At 33.9% G+C, this 17,127-nt stretch overlaps 1 protein-coding gene across 5 annotated transcripts in view; it reads left to right on the forward strand.

The window, feature by feature from the left end:
- The first annotated feature begins 8,848 nt into the window (after nucleotides 1-8,848).
- Nucleotides 8,849-17,127, forward strand: part of LOC114338464 (zinc finger protein 252-like) — a 397,861-nt gene continuing 389,582 nt past the window's right edge. For all 5 annotated transcript variants that reach the window (XM_050646922.1, XM_050646924.1, XM_050646925.1 and 2 more), the window contains exon 1: nucleotides 8,849-9,125. The gene's annotated coding sequence lies outside the window, so the exon portion shown is untranslated. The remainder of the gene's footprint in view (nucleotides 9,126-17,127) is intronic.

Raw genomic sequence — 17,127 nt, forward strand, 5'->3', positions numbered from 1 at the left:
GGTGGCTGCGAGGTTGACAGGTTGGTGTTGGTGGTTAGTACCGTAAATGGCGGTTAATTTCTTCGAAATTAATTTTTATTTCAACTAAGTTTGGAAGTATAGTAAAAAGTTACCACCACTTGTTTCCTGGAGTACGGGTTTCCTGGAGTAAGGATGGGAGTACCATCAGTGGAAGAGGAATAAAAAATTAACCGCCATTTGGAAGAAAACTAACCCTCATGTGATGTCGTACCCACCTTGACTACCTAGGGAAGCCACCTTGACCTTATTGCAGCTACCGCCAAGTCAAACTGGGAGTATGTTTTGGGAACAAGCTTTTTGGGGGACATTCCAGCTCCTTTTCGTCCTGCCACCTGGGCCTACGGGGGGGCATGGAGGTGCATCATAGTGATGCTCATTTTCTAGGATGCAACCGCAACCTCGTTTGGGAACATTTAGTGAGGAGTTTTAGTAACTATTGGTTTTTTTTATATTTCAGACTATCTGTTAAATACACTATGTTTTTTTTCCAGATTTAGGTTACCTCTGTTTTTTTTTTGACATATGTATTTGTATATTAGATTATTTGGTTCCCAAACTTTGTATCTACGGTAACTTCTTGTGCACAGGAATAAGCCTAGAGAAAATTAGGTTTTTAATACTTTATTATTGCTTTGATATTGGTTTATGTAATTCGGGTAAATTTATTTTGTAACATTACTTGCTTGTTTCCCAAATATTGTATTTATTCGCTTTATTTCGTTTGTTCGGTTACTTCGTCGTTACTTTATTTCATTGCATTTGCTCGGTTAATTTAGGTCATTTTGTCGGTATTTTTCTTAACTTCACTTCTATAACGTTTATTCATTTGTATATTTAATTTTGCTTTATTCAGTATTGTATTTTCTCTTAGTGAGGCTTGGGCCTATTTATTTGTATTATTTTCATCTTCGTCGGTTTCCTTTAGTTGTACGTAGCAGGCGTACTATAACCATTTGGTAGAAGACTTATGTAATTTTGTACCCTATATGTTAGTAAGAGGTACTTATATTTAAGTTTGTAACAGATAACATTATTGTTGTTATCTTTAAAATATATATATCTTCTTGTATAACTTATGTCATTTTAGAGTCACAGCATAATATGAACTTGCTTAACTCAGAGATTGTTAAAAATCTGGTAGTTATTTTTAATAAATATGTTTATGTATTTTGTATATCATTTATTTTTATTATTCCTTTATGTTCATTATTATAGGTTTGATATATTTAATATCTGACAGCAGTATAAGATACCTGGGAGAATGATCGAAGATCATTTTCATGGCGCCCATGATTTGTTAGATTTATTTATCTTGTTCGTCTTTAGAAATTATTCATCTTCATTCCTCTTCAGTACATTATTCTTATTTTATTATTTCATATTTTAGTCATTATTACTATCTACATAGAGCTACTGTTCTTCGACAGGCATGCAAACGAGCCGTATCCATCCTTGAGTGTCAAGTTGCTCTCTTGCATCTATAGCTAGCCAACTCTATTCAGTTTGCCTCTGTCTCTTCCCACGTCTACTTATTATCCCTTCTAATTCCCCTTTCTTCAGTACTACTGCAAAGTAGTATTTTTTTATTTTTCCTACTTCGGCTCAACCGCTGAAGTCCCTTCATTTTTATTTTCATAAGAGGCCCCAACTAGTTACCTTAGTCTTTTCTTTTCTTCTTTTTTTTCTTTACTTCTGTTGGAGTATATCTTTCTTTTTACTTTCACTCCAACAGAAGTTTTCTTATTTTTGTTACAACATGTGAAATTTTTTACATTTCTGTCCAAATAATAGCTGCTCCAATTCTGCATAGTCTCACTGATTTGAACCATACCATATAGCATGCGGTTTAACTGCATTTAAAAAAAATACAAATCTTTAATATTTTTAAATTAATTCCAATTGGCACATTCAAGTTATACCCTATTTCTTGAAAATATAGACATATTTAACCAATTCTTCGAAATTACAAAGTTTGTTTATCTACGGTTAATCGTAAAATACGCAGTTTGCAGACGTTAACTGCAATACAAACAAACACGAACGTTGAACTGAATACTCTCAATGTCAAGTTCATTTTTCGGAAAAAGATTCTATACTCGCTTATCAATAAAAGCCTAGAAATAAAATAACGGCAGGACTATTAGAAATTACTAATCTATTTATTGATTTTCTACGCAGGGCTTGAATGTAATTAGTATTAGACTTTTTTTATTAGATTTTTTAGTATTAGATTTTTTTTTTTTTTTTTTTTTTTTTTTTTATTTTTTTTTTTTTTTTTTTTTTTTTTTTTTTTTTTTTTTTTTTGTAATTAGTATTAGTTTAAGAGGAATGTTCTAATACCCTAACGTATTATATCGGTAAGTAAGTCCCGGTCCTCATTAGTTAAACGACATTTCTTTTACAAAATTTTTTCTTTATTCATCCAAATAATCTCCTTTAGCGGCCATTTAATCATCCCTACGCTGTTCTAATTTTTCGATGCCGATCTTGTAAAACGATACATGTTTGCCCTTCAAAAAAATAGACTTCAGTTTCGACAATGACTTCCTTATCGGAGCGATACCACTTGCAACGAAATATTTTTTAGATCGGAAAATATGTGGTAATCGCTGGGGGTCAGATCTGGAATATACGGTGGGTACGGAAGCAATTTAATGCGTAATTCGTGAATTTTGTTATTTTTTTTTCATCGACTTGTGACAAGAAACAACAATGACACAACATAAAACAACAATTTGGTTTCAATAAATGAGGCTTTTTCTGTGCGATTTCGGTCTTCCAACACTCCATTAAACTAGCTCCAATAACTCCTAAACTCCAAGCACATAAAAATCGCTGTTGATTGTTTCTCCATGTTTCAAATAGTCATCGAAAATAATTCCTTGTGAATTCCAAAATGGAGAGGCCTTTTCGCAAACTTCTCCCGCTGTTTGTTGCGTCTTTGGTCGCTTTGGGCGACTTTCTCCAGATGCTGTCCACTCAGATGACTGCGGATTTGATTTCGGAGTGAAGTCTTCTTTCATGACTCTCTATCTGGGACATTTTGCATCCATTTTGACCTGGCGTGTTTCTTTAGGTCATATGACCATCGCATTTGTGGATTTTTTCATCCTTTTGCCTTAGGGTATATCCAGCGAACTTCCATTTAAGCTTTGCTACTTGGGTTGAGACAACTCTCATTTTTATTTTGATACGTATCCATCCATTCGTTTTTTATTTGTCTGTTACACATCTGCTGTATCATAACGATGTAAAACTCCGACTTATTGATATTAAACATGTCCAAGGATAGCATCGAGATTCATCAATTCGTTGTTGATTGGTGTGAGAAAACGCGGCACCCTTTGGAAAACGCTACTCTTTGGTAACTTTAAAGTGTCAGTTATCTTTTGCAACTTCACTTATCGGTTGTCAATAATAATTTACGACCGTACGCGGTCGTATTTATCGTACGCGGTCCGTACGACCGCGTTTGAATTTAACAAAAAACAAACCATCGGTTAATGGTTCGATGTTGCAGAGTCATGGTAACATTTGTTGAGCTATTAGTTTGGACGGCAGTTTGTCTCATTAAAACACATTAATACATCAACACATGCATTGTTTGAATGAATCCATTTTTTTTTTATAAAACTCACAAAAATGTCACGTCACTTGAATCACTGTAACTCGGTACAAACAAATATGTAGCAGTACTTATACAACCTTATAATCTAACTCCCTGAAATTAAAAAAAACAAACGTAGAGTTTATATCTCGGTGTGGGAAAAGAAAACACAATACTAAATAAATGAGCAATTTTTCAGTTCGAATTTTCATTTCCGGAGAAATAAAACATCTAATGAGGCCAAGTTTCTGATTACGCCTTCGTGGTTTCTATTACTTGCAAACCAAGGAAATGCTGAATAAAAGAAGACACGGGGAGGTCTATAATTTGCGCCTCACTTCCCCCTTACTATTCAGTGTTAGAAAATTCCAACGAAAACTTGGCCTCGATACTTAGTTAGGAGTTAAACTAATATAGAAGAATTCGCCGTAAAACTCTTTAAAATTTACTCCTAACTGACAATCGATATCAAGTTTTCGTTGGAATTTTGTCACACTGAATATGCAGGTGAGGTGCAAATTAAAGACCTCCCCGTATCTTCTTTTATTCAGCATTCGTTTGGTTTGCAAGTAACAGAAACCAGGAAGGCGTAACCAGAAACTAAGAGATTTTATTTCTCCTGAAAAAAACTTCTAATTGTTTTAGGCAGATAGTACTGTCGCCAGGGGGGGGGTACAACGGCCTCCTTAATTCAGATGGACTTACCCAAGTTTTTTATGTATTTTGACCCGTAGAACACGAATTTTTTGGGTAACAGTTGATCCGGATGCCGATAAGATTTTTATAAACAAAGAACTTGAGGAATCACATAACAGCGATTTTTCGAAAACAGAACATTTTTTTGAATATTTTGGGTGATTCTCAGCAAAAAATGTTTTTACAAGTTTTTTCGTAGGATGCATAGTTTTCGAGATAAACGCGGTTGAACGTTCAAAAAATCGAAAAAGTGCAATTTTTGATCCCGAATAAGTTTTGATTAAAAATAAAATAGCAATTCTGCTTACTGCATTTGAAAGTTCAAGTCAAATTCTATCGGTTTTAATTATGTGCATTGCTAAAAATGAATTTCTTTATTGTTAAACAATGCTATAAACACATAGTGTTTCCCTTGCCCAATGCATGCGTTTTAATGTACATAATCTACATAGAAATTGTCTGTATGCCCGCCTACTCTTTCGATTTCAAATGAGAAACACTCAAAAAATTTAGTTCGTAATATTGATTAACAGTGATTATTGAATGGTATTTCGTTGTCACAACAATTTAATTTGTTGTTTCAACGAACTTTTATACATTGACGAATGTACTTGGTTATTGTGACAATGATTGAATAATAATTGTGAGAATAACTAGAGTACATTAATCAATAACACTCAATTTATTCAGCCAATAACTTAGTTTCGTATATTTAATAAATACTGTTAATTGTGGCAGCAACTCACGTTCTTGATTTCGTAGATGACAAGCAATTACCTTGGTTTATCGTGACAACGTACAGATTTCATTAAAACAATGTACAAAAGTTGTTAATATAGAGTAATATATGATTATTGAATAGATGTACACTGATTGTTGTGCCAACGAATGCATTAATCAATCTACTACTGCCTTTAATTCCCACAATCAATGCGTTAATTGTGACAATAATCGTGGTTGTTGAGACAATAAATGTTTTGCTTGACCATTTGAAATGTAACGGCTTTTCCTTATCGTGATACCCCTAGCTTCTCTGTGTTACCATTGTTTAAAAAAGAGTTCTTTGTTAAACAATGCTGTTACCTCTACCGAAGTGCCGAATAATAATTTTGCATTTTGTTTCCAAGTGTAGTCCGTAGTAGAAGGAAGATAAGGATAAGATATTAGTTATTTTTTATATTTGAATAAAAGTAAGTTTTTTCTGATAAGGTAAATACGGGAGAACATTCTAATTAAAAATAAACTTGTCAGTGTCTTATGTTTGTAAGTGTTTACTTTTAATATTGTCTTGTGATGTTATTTATAAGATGAACTGAAAATGAATTTTCGAATCCTGAATGAAAAAAATAATTAGTATTTTTGAAAATTTAAACGCAGAATAAAATATTACAGTATTAGCGAGGGTCTGACGTCCCTGAGAACTTCTATAATGATTATTTTAATAAGTCACAGGGGTGAAAAAGAGAAAATTTAGTATGACTTTTTTATTTCAAATATACTATTCAAAAGAAACTTTTTGTTTATTCTAAGGGACTTTCAGCCCTCAGTAATAATGTAGTCTTTTATTCTGCGGTTAAATTTTTCAAAAATACTTATTAGTTTTCTCAGGATTCCAAAAAAATGAATGCGTTTAAAAATAATTCGATCGAAATTTTGCCCCTGCGCTCTCAAAAATGATTAAAGTGTTATACATTTTTGAAATCACCATTTCAAACACTTTTAAATGAGCTGTCACATGATGTACTTTCCCATTAAAAAAAATCAAAGTTACGCCTGTCACCTGAAGAGGGATCGTGTAAAGTTCGAAAAATTGATGTTATAATATACTTTGATAATTTTAAAAATCGACTTGTCTGAGCGTTTTGCTTATGTGCTAAAAATAAATAAGTTAATAAAGGGGGGGGGGAGTGTAACACTTACTCCAGTGCACTGTATAAGCGATATAATAATTATGAGAAATCACACAGTGTAAAGGGGGGGGGGGGGGAGTGTAACACTTATTTCAGTGCACTGTATAAGCGATATAATAGTTATGAGAAATCACACAGTGTAAAGTCCTAAAGGTTAAGGACAAAAAAGGGGATTTAAAAAATTATTATTAATGTAAGAATAACCGTATTTATTGTACCAATGAACGGAATTATTTGTAACAATAAACGGAAATAATTGTAGAAATAAACGAAATACGTTAGGAGAAATGTTACAGGAGAAAAAACACTGTTATTGGCACAACGAATGGTCTTCGTCGGTCAATTAACGACGTTGTTGTTTCAATAAATAGTGTTCGTTGACTCAATGAACAGAGTTCGTAATATCAATAAAGTGAGATTATGGTATACATAATGAAAGTTCATTGTTTCAATAAATAGTGTTCGTTGACTCAATGAACTGAGTTCGTAATATCAATAAAGTAATATTATGGTATACATAATGAATGTTCCTCCATTCAATAAACGTAATACATTGGCTCAACTAACGAAAATAATGAATTGATGAACATCGCTTTGTTGTGCCAATAAAACCAAGAATTGGACAAATTTTAAGAATTGCGTTTGTTGTCTGAATTAACATTTTTATTGATATTACGTACCTTTTTCGTTGAGTGAATGCATTGAAAACATCATTCAAGCACTATGTGTTTATAGCTTTGTTTAACAATAAAAAATACATTTTTAGCAATGAAAATAATCAAGACCGATAGAATTTGACTTGAACTTTCAAATGCGGTAAGCAGAATTGCTATTTTATTTTTCAATCAAAAGTTATTTGGGTTCAAAAATTGCAATTTTTCGAAAGTTCAACCGCGTTTATGTCGAAAACTATGCATCCTACGAAAAAACTTGTAAAAGCATTTTTTGCTTAGAATGACTCAAAAAATACAAAAAAATGTTCTGTTTTGCGAAAAATCGCTGTTATGTGATTCCTCAAGTTCTTTGTTTATAACAATCTTATCGACATCCGGATCAACTGTTACCCAAAAAATTCGTGTTCTACGGGTCAAAATACATAAAAAAAACTTGGGTAAGTCCATCTGAATTAAGAAGGCCGTTGTACCCCCACTGGTGACAGGACTAAGATGTCGGCATCCATATCAACCTATTTTGTCGAGATTCGGTACTAGGAGGTTTGGTTTGTTTCAGTTCGTTCATATAGCAATAAATACACTCTCTGATGATCTTTAATAAGAGTGAAACTAGTAAGGGTGTTTATGGCACTCTCTGAACGCACTGAAATATAATACGTCTCTTGATTTTGTGTTACGGCGAATTCTTCTGATTTTGCATTTATTTTAAGCTTCATATACTTACAATTTATTGTGAAATTTTCACTAAATGTCTACACTGCAGCTAAATTTGCTGCTTGTCTTGTTTGAACAAGTATATTATTACATATCATGATAATATTAATCTTTTCACATTATATGATTCAACCTACGTATTCATAGATCCTCTTTTGTTTCATGTACTGAATATCTTCATACTCTTCAGCAAAACTAATGTCTTCATCAGCAAAGCTCAAAATCTTCGAAATTAAAATAATTATATAAACAGCGGGTCAAAAGCTGTAAGGCTCAACTGGCTGGCTGATTCACTTTGAGGTGTTAAGTTTATTAGGTTCATGGTAAAAATAATAGGCTAGAGAAAGAAATATTTCCGATACCCGTTCGCCACTCCTCTCTGTCCGCACATTGATCTACTTGCGGACCTCTTTCATCCATGGCTTTGTTTCCTTCCTCCCAACTTTTCGTCGGTCCAGCTCTTCTTCTTCTACCTTGCGGTTTCCAGTATTGTACTTGTTTTGGGATTCTGTCATCATTGCATTCTTTGTACGTGATGGTTTGGTCACGTACAAAAAATAAACAGCATAGCTACATATATTATACTCTGTGCTTCTGTATGACTTGACTATCATCATATTCAAATGTCTTCGATATACTGGTATTCAAAAAATATTGAATACCTATACCTATAAAAAAATTTTGCTGGTTTCAAAATTTTACGTAACTATAAACTTATATCGGATAAATGAATATCATCATTATTATCAATCAGTCTGTGATATCAACTCTTGGAGATCCGTCTTAGTTCGGGCCTTTTATTGAATCCCCTTTCTAATTGCCAATCGGGTGCAGAAAAATATGGCAAAATGAACTGCTGACCTTCATTTACATTCTGTTTCATTCATTTAAAAATATATCTTACCTCACATCTATAATCACGTATGTATCTTGAATTTTATCTTTCCTGTTTCGTCCAAAATTCTCAGCTAAATCAGCTAAATCAGCCATATCAGCTAAAATCCATAAATTTCCTGGAAATAAATATTTTTACCTAAAAAAGCGCTAGATCGTTGCCAATGAACACGGTAGTCTACTTGATAAAGGTCATGAAAGCCTTATCACCTCCTAGTTATCTAACAAAAATAGGGATGATTTTTATTCGCTGCCTTATCTCTGATAAGGCGGTACTAAGTTCAGCGATTCGATTACGAAAAATCACAAAAAAATTTAGTCTTAGTGCGAGTGTGTAACGAATAGGATTTTTTCCCATTGCTTCTATCTGGAAATTGTGTTGTTAGTTATTTTTTTTTGTATAAAAATATTTATTTCGTAATGTCTCAGGTTACACCAATACAAACTTATCAACCAGCTGCCTTCTCAGTGTGTAGGTCATGATTCGCTAAATGGATACTGGGGGATAACAATGACTTCAAAATATTTAAACAATATGGTTTTTTACGTAGATACAAATACGAGATAACCTATTAAGATTTTGGATATGGATATTTGGTAGTATATCAGGTGAGATATTTGATTCTACTCATTATTTTATAGATAAAATATCTTATATACAATAGTGTTTATTATCTATTTCTTACTTCTAATTGTAAGGCCTTTTATGTTCATTTATTTGGACATTTAGGGATTTGTGTGTTTCAACCAAATACCTTAGCTCAGGCCTCAGGGGCCCCTGTTCCGTTCCAATTGCATGTTAGTCGAAAAGACCAATTTCCCCAGTGAAAAATTAAAACTTTTTGTTGAGATCTAGGGTGCCCCTGTAAGGTCATTTTAAAATTGTGACATTTGAAAACAATTTCGTTTAGATCGACTTTTAAAATACATATTTTTATTTTCCTCGTCAAAAGTTATACACTGCCAACCAAACGTGGACCCTTGAGGGGCCCCCCTTGGTCGGGGGACCCGGTTGTCCCAATGGTAGTTACGTCCCTGAAAGGCGGGTTTTAAAGCTTTTACTCTGATAAATATAAAAATATAAAGCACAATTTTAACACAAAGTGTACAACCACAAAAAGATTCAAAATATAATACCGGTATTAAACTTATACTCGTAAATAACAAAATAATAGAACAAGCGATGGAAACGGAATACTTGGGAATAAAACTGTCACCCGCGGAAAAGTGGAAGAAGAAGTACAAAAATAAGTTAACATGACGAACAAAGCAGCAGGATGTCTCAACATCACAATCTGGAGAAATAAATACCTCACAACGAAAACGAAAACCATGATATATAAATTAACAATAAGACCGATAATGACGTTATTTATATTTTTATTAAGCGCAACAGGCCTTGCAGGCCTAGGGCCAAAATGTTTACATTTCTGATTACATAAATAATATAATAAATAACTTAATATAACTTACATAACTTATAAAACTTATACATTTTATTTAATTACACTTCAGTCTTTTTATACACTCCTTCACCACCTCTCTCCATCTCCTCCTGTCCAATGCTAGTTCTTTCCATCTCTCAAAGTTACTTTTCTTCAAGTCTTCATACACACTGTCCTTCCATCTTTTCCTTGGCCTGCCTTTCCTCCTCTTTTGTATTGGTCTTCGTGAGAGTACCATTTTTGGCATTCGTTTACTTCCCATTCTCTCGATGTGCCCCAAGTATCGTATTCTCTGTGCTTTGATCGTCGTCGTGATCGTTGGCTCTTGATATAGTTCTTCCAATTCTTTATTTGTTCTTCTTCTCCACTGACCTTCTATTTTCACACCTCCATATATTGCTCTTTGCATTTTTCTCTCCCATTTTTCTAAAAGGTCTGTTTCTGACTCTTTGAGCACCCATGTTTCGCATGCGTATGCTACTGTAGGTCTGATAACAGTCTTATAAATTCTTATTTTTGTTTTTCTTGATACGTATTTGGATTTCAATAATGTGCGTAATGCTCCATATTTTTTATTTCCTTTAGCTATTCTTGCCTTTATCTCCCCTTCTTCATGACCATTTTCATCTATTTTGGCTCCCAGGTCCGATAATGACGTACACAGCGAAAACAAGAGCAGATACGGCGAAAATATAAGGCGCGTTCCAAGTGACATGAAAACCGTCCTTCGTACTGCCCTCGTCATGCGCATTATAAAAAATGCGTTCCAAGCGAACATGAACGATGATTCGTATCGTACACTTACTGTGTTACTACTTAACTGTGTTGTTCCAAGCGATCCATGTACCGCTTCGAAATCGGTAACTGAACGGTCCTTTTGACTCATGGCTCCAGTACACGTTGGGCCAACTAGTTGGCCAATGAGTTGGGCCAATAAGTTGGGCCAAGTAAGAACAGTGAATACATGGTGATTACACGTTGGTGGAGTTATCAGTCTGCATTAACCTTTCTTAGTGGATAAACAAAAAACAAACTCTGATTATGGATATGGATGTGGAGACTGTAGCAGCTGCCGCAATTAATTTGTACAATGCGTTCAATGCTTATAGAAAAGTGTACCAAACAAGAGTGATTAAAAAACAATGGCGCAAACGACGGTGCTTTTACACCAAAAAAAGTATTCATATTAAAACACAACCTTTTGGCAGATCGCGCAAGTCCCAAAAATCCTTTGATTTGTGCACCAAATACCGACAAGATTCGGTTTGTAGACCAACGCTGACCGCCAATCGCAAACTCATGCCAAGTGGTCCTATACACGTTGGCCCAACTCCTTGGCCCAACTGATTGGCCCAACGTGTACTAGCCCCATTATACATGCCTTCAAACAGAAACTATTTGTACTGACTTGCGCAGTTAGGATTGTTTTCATTTTTAGTGGTCACTGCTATGAGATCAGCTGATGATTCAATAATATAATAATCCACAATTTACGCTATTAGTACCTGTGAATCTTGATTTCCGTTTAAATAATTATTAATTCTTTTTTTTTTTTCAAATTAATCTTAAAAATATGGATAATTTATTTTTTTTTCATAGAAGACAACGATTTTATGTAAGATATCGATTCTGAGGAAGATTTTGAAGTTGAAGTGATGTTTAATGAACATGTTAGAAATATTAATTTATAACCATCTAGCAAACTACTAATAGCGGTTCTGTGGTACTCGTACTGAAAATGGCTCAGGCGCAACTCGAACTTGAAATGGTACACAAATACGTTCCAAGAGGGTTACGTACCGGTAATCGGTTCGGGATCGAAAGAAAACCGTTCAAGGGCGATTCTGCGCATTAAAACAGTCCAATCGATTTCGTGGCGGTTCAAGGGATCGTACAGTACAAATGTGTCGTCTTGGAACGAACCTATAAACACTGCTATGGAAACAGCAGAAATGAGAGTCTTATGCCCGCACTTCACTCTCGCCGAAGTCGATCGAGGTTCAACAAGTACGAGAGTTTAGACGGCCACCTTGTGTAACTTTGCCTCACTTCGTTCTACTTCCATTCTCCGCTCTTTGTCGGTATCACACTTCCTCGCGAAGTAGAACGAGTGTGTAGAGAGGGTACTTCGGACTTCGGTCAACTTTGGCGAAGTAACTTCGCCGAGAGTGTGGAGCCAGCTTTACGAAAAATAACAAACCAAACTCTAAGAGACAGAGAAAGAATTGAGGAAATAGGAGCGAAATGTGGTATAGAATAAATAAACATGTGGACCAAAAGAAGAAAAACAGAATGGAATCATCACATAGTAAGAATGATAGAAAATAGAATAGTACGAATAACAAGACAAATCGCCAAATGGAAGAAGGTCATTGAGACGATCGAGAAAAAGATGGTCAGACAACGTCAATTGAGACTAAAAACCGAAGTAAAACATGCATTGAGCCTATTTATAAAGTAGGAAGAAGAAGAAGAACTTATACTCAAGCTATGAAATTATACACTGTGAGCTCGTAGGTAGAGGGGAGAATTACAAATTCGCGAGCGCCAGTAGTGACAAGTTTGTAAACCTTTACTGGAAATTTGCTTTTTGACGTTCTGCATTAAGAGTTGCATATTATAGCTTTCAAATGTCTCGCGAAAGTTGTGTATTAGAGAGTGTCGAAATACTGGTTACAATAGTAACTGTGTATTCTACAACTTTCCTGTCGCTAAGCATAAGGTGATTCAACGATAAAAATGGATTGATGCAATTAGAAAAAAGTAAGTAAACACAATTTTAATTTTAAAACGGTAGAAAAATTTGAGCTAAAGGATCAGTTAGCACACTCTCGAATTTTGACGGTTTCAATTTTACAATCCAATCCTGAAACAAAATTTGAATGCGTGAAGATAACGACCAATCACAGCAAACGTAGGATGCCGTTAACTGTCATTCATAAGTTAATATTTAAGAAGTATTTTACTATAATTATATTTTATATTAAACTATTATACTTTTTGGCAGAATAGATTTTTTCTAATATTAGTTGTCAACATAAACGTCAAAACGATAAGCAAAATCTTAAAAATAATCATAATGAATAATAAATTCTGTACTTACTGCTACAGGAGTTTACTCCTCCTCTACAAAACTTATTAGAACCTTTAAAAAATTAAAATTTAGTAGGTATCGTTAAAAACACATACTGAAAAAGAACTGATTTGTAAAGTTAAACCTAGAAAACTGTCATATTGGTCATTTAATAAGAAACCGTAGGTATCACATTCTTCATATAATCTAAGGTAAATTAAAATAAATAATCGGCTCAAATAGACGACGACTTTTGGGATTGAAAAATTACGAACAAACTTACGTGAATCAGAAAGTTTACCACTGTTGCTGGACGAAGTTGAGATTCTCCATAACAAAAACTATACTGAAATGATGTCATCTCCTGGTGTAAAGTGTTCTGGAAGCAAACACAGCCTCCGTTCGGTAGTAGTCTTAGAGACAGATTGTAGTTAGTAGATATGTTTAAAAGAAGTAGGATACAAATTGCTTGCATTCAAGAAACGAATTAAAGAGGAAAAAGGGCGAAAGAGCTAGGTGAAGAATACAAATTGCGATATACAGGAATAGCAATATTATGAACGGAGTTGGTGTAATTGCTGATAGTGGAAGGAAAGGTAACCAAGTATAATGAAATTTGTACTCAATAACGAATTTATTGAATGTGTGTATATGCTCCTTAAATCGGTTTGAGTAAGAATGAAAGCAAATATATGATCAATTTAGTATAAAATCAGTGGCGACCATAGCTCGGCGGCTAAGATACTGGCCTATAATATCTTCACTAATATAATTCAATTATTCTCGGCTCCAACAACGAAATTTTAAATTTTAAAAAATTATACGAGCTCTCACCGTGCTTCGGAGGGCAGGTAAAGACTTCAGTGCCGACTATGTAAGTGGTTTTTGGTATGTTAGAGGCGCTTTCGAGACTAAAAACCCTAACATCAGACCTTAGCCAAAAGTTCACACTAACTTTACTGTTTTTGTAATCAATTATGAGACACACTGAGCGAAATACTACCAGAAACGAGTCATTATATGAGGTGATGTTATTGCACGCGTGACCCAATCCAAGAGAGGGTATGAAGCAATACATGGGGGATTAGGCTTTGGAACTAGCAACAAAGCTGGAGAAGATATGCTGTAATTAGTAACAGCATTAATATGGCGATTTTTGACACATTCTTTCAAAAGAAAAAAGTAAACATCTAACATACAAAAATTGACAAAATCACTCTCAAATAGGTTATTTTGGGGTAAGAAAACAAAGAAATTTATTTGTGAATGTAAGGACTGCAAGATGCAATAGATGGTGAGATTGTGACAACACCATAATTTGCTTGTGCTGGACATTAACGCTAAGTGCGAAAGAAAACCAAAATATCGGAGAGAACCACAACAAATCAAGTGGACGATGGGAAACAAGGTCTATTGAGAAAAAAATAGTAGAACAAATGTCCTTAAAAATCAAACGGTGAAGCACTTCTTCACTATTACCGACGGGTTAGAAATTTCTTGAATGCGAATTTTCCAAAGTGATGGATGCATAGACTGGGGCCCGTTCTCCGCACCTTAATCGGTTAGATTATTTTCTTTGGGGTTATCTAAAATTACGTCTTTACATTAGGCGATCAACGTGTTTGTGGAATTTGAAGAAAAGAATTATTGATGAATGTTAAGTAACATGTGGAGAAGTCTTGGAAAGAGTGACTCAAGTAGAGTAGTAATCAAAAATATGGTGTCTGATGCATTATGTGTCATTGTACTCGCATGCAAAGTTTCATGAATGGCATCTTCAGATTTATTTTTAGATGGTTCCATAATTCATCACATCCCTGTATAATACATTTGTTTATTAAAACAGATAATTGTGAAGTTTGATTGAGAAAAGACAACATTCATATGTCCCTATTAATTTAATGACTCAGGATGTATTAACTTTTTTTACTGTAAAGAACTGGCCCTATATACTTTTTTTCTCAAAATCAATTAGCCTCAGGCCAAAACGAATCCACCGACGAACTGCAAATAATGAATTCAACAAACAGTATCAAAAGGTGTACACATGTGTGTACGTTTATATAAATGATCAAAATCGTGATATTTGATAAACATTACCCATTTCAAGTGTTAAAAGTTACGTAACCCGTGCAGGTGTTGGTTGAAAAATTTCAGATGGAATTTCTGGACTTATAAGCCTTCACTAATTATGACATTTTTAAAATAGCGTGATGAACAATATTATTTGTCGAGCACTCATTCTATAGGTGAAAATATTTTAACGGTTGTCGTGACTCATCCAACGCTAACAAAAATAGATTAATTACAATATTTGCACCTGTAATCATTAATTAATTGCATATTTTTTTGGTTATAAATTCACTTATGGTTTCTTAAAGAATTTGGTGTTGTCCTTTGCTTTATTTACCACTTATTTAAACAAGTTTTAACAGTTTCAAATTATTTTCAAAAGCTTACGAGTTATTGAAAAAGAAATAGAAAAATAAAAAAGAAACCAAGAAAGCGACTAATTACAAAAGAGGGACTAGACAAACCAGTGGCGGATCTACGGGGGGAAATGGAGAAATTCCCCACCAACAAGGTCCAAAAATGAAGAAAAACATTGTTGAAACATAAAAATATATTAGCCGACACGAAACTTAAACCATAGACAGATACATTCAACCATTGATTATAGACACCATCCGTGTCTATAATCAATGATTCAACTCACTATACCCGCTAGCTAGGAAAATTAAGGAACATTAAGGAAAATTACGGAAAATTAAGGAAAATTAAAGAAAATTAAGGAAAATCAAGGAAAATCAAGGAAAATTAAGACAGTAGAAGAGAATTTAAGAAAAATTAGAGAAAATTAAGGAACATTGGGAAAAATAATAAAAACAAGGAAATTTAGGAAAATTAATAAAATCTTTTGGTTGGTGTTTCACAGGAAATCTATCCTCACTCCCCCTCCGTTGTTTTGCTTCCGAGAATAAGTAACTAGTTATGTCCATTATTTGGTCTGACCATCGTGCTGGAGATCTTCTTCTGGATCAACTATCATTTTTTCCATGTCTTCAATAACACCTTCAATTAGTACACCACAACTACAATTATTACAAGTTTTCATCGATATAGCGTTAAGAAAAAATCCTTGGTATATTTGGCCTAATCGAATCTCGAATGAAAGCCTTTGGAACCACACCAACCAAGAAAATGTTATAAAGCAATACCTTAAGAAAGTCATATTTACGACAGCACCAGGAGGTCTGGGCGTCATGATTGTTAACTATCTTTACTTCCTCTCAATCTTTTCCAATTGACCTGGGATCACTTTCTAACAAACAGCGCAGATTTTAATGATTTATAAGGAAGCTACTTAGATATGATTAGTAACTTGGTTTTCTTTAACATTACTTCTAAACTATGTATTTAATTATAAGCCCCCCGCCATCTATAAGGTAAATAAAAGCTCTACAGTCTTTTTTATTTTTAAGTATATTAAAAAAGATTATAAGCCTCATTGTGTCATTCAATGAGTTCATTCCGCTGATTCAGCTAAAAAAATCGTTTATCACTTGTACTCAATAAATATTATTTAATCAGTTTTAAATAACATTCATTAAAGTGCCAGGCTCGTCAAATGACCAATTCATATCTCAATTAATAATTTTTATTAAGACGCAATTAAACAAAATGTCCGAGATAAAAATTCCGCCATTAGGGTTCTTGAAAATGTAAACAATTGATAGACGTTTCAACACGGCTTTATATTCAGTAGTAATAACCCAAGGACATTGATAATTGTTCGAAAAAATTTTATAACAGATTTCGAAAGCTTGTTGCTTGGAAACAGACCGACGCCGTAGGCGGAGGTCTGTTGCCTGTAAGCAACAAGCTTGAGAAAGTTGTTAAAAAATTTTTGAGCATTTATCAATGTTCGAGGGTTATTCGGATAGAAAATTTTTTGCTGGTTATGAAAAAAAAAATACAGAGCAGAAACAATTTATTTAAATGTGCAATTAACAAAGGAACAATTAGAAAAATTTAATGAAGATCCAGACATGTTAGTTTCATTGCAAAAATCCATAAACGCTTTCCATACAAT

The sequence above is a fragment of the Diabrotica virgifera genome, chromosome 3 (genome assembly GCF_917563875.1).
Source record: "Diabrotica virgifera virgifera chromosome 3, PGI_DIABVI_V3a".
Classification (NCBI taxonomy): domain Eukaryota; kingdom Metazoa; phylum Arthropoda; class Insecta; order Coleoptera; family Chrysomelidae; genus Diabrotica; species Diabrotica virgifera.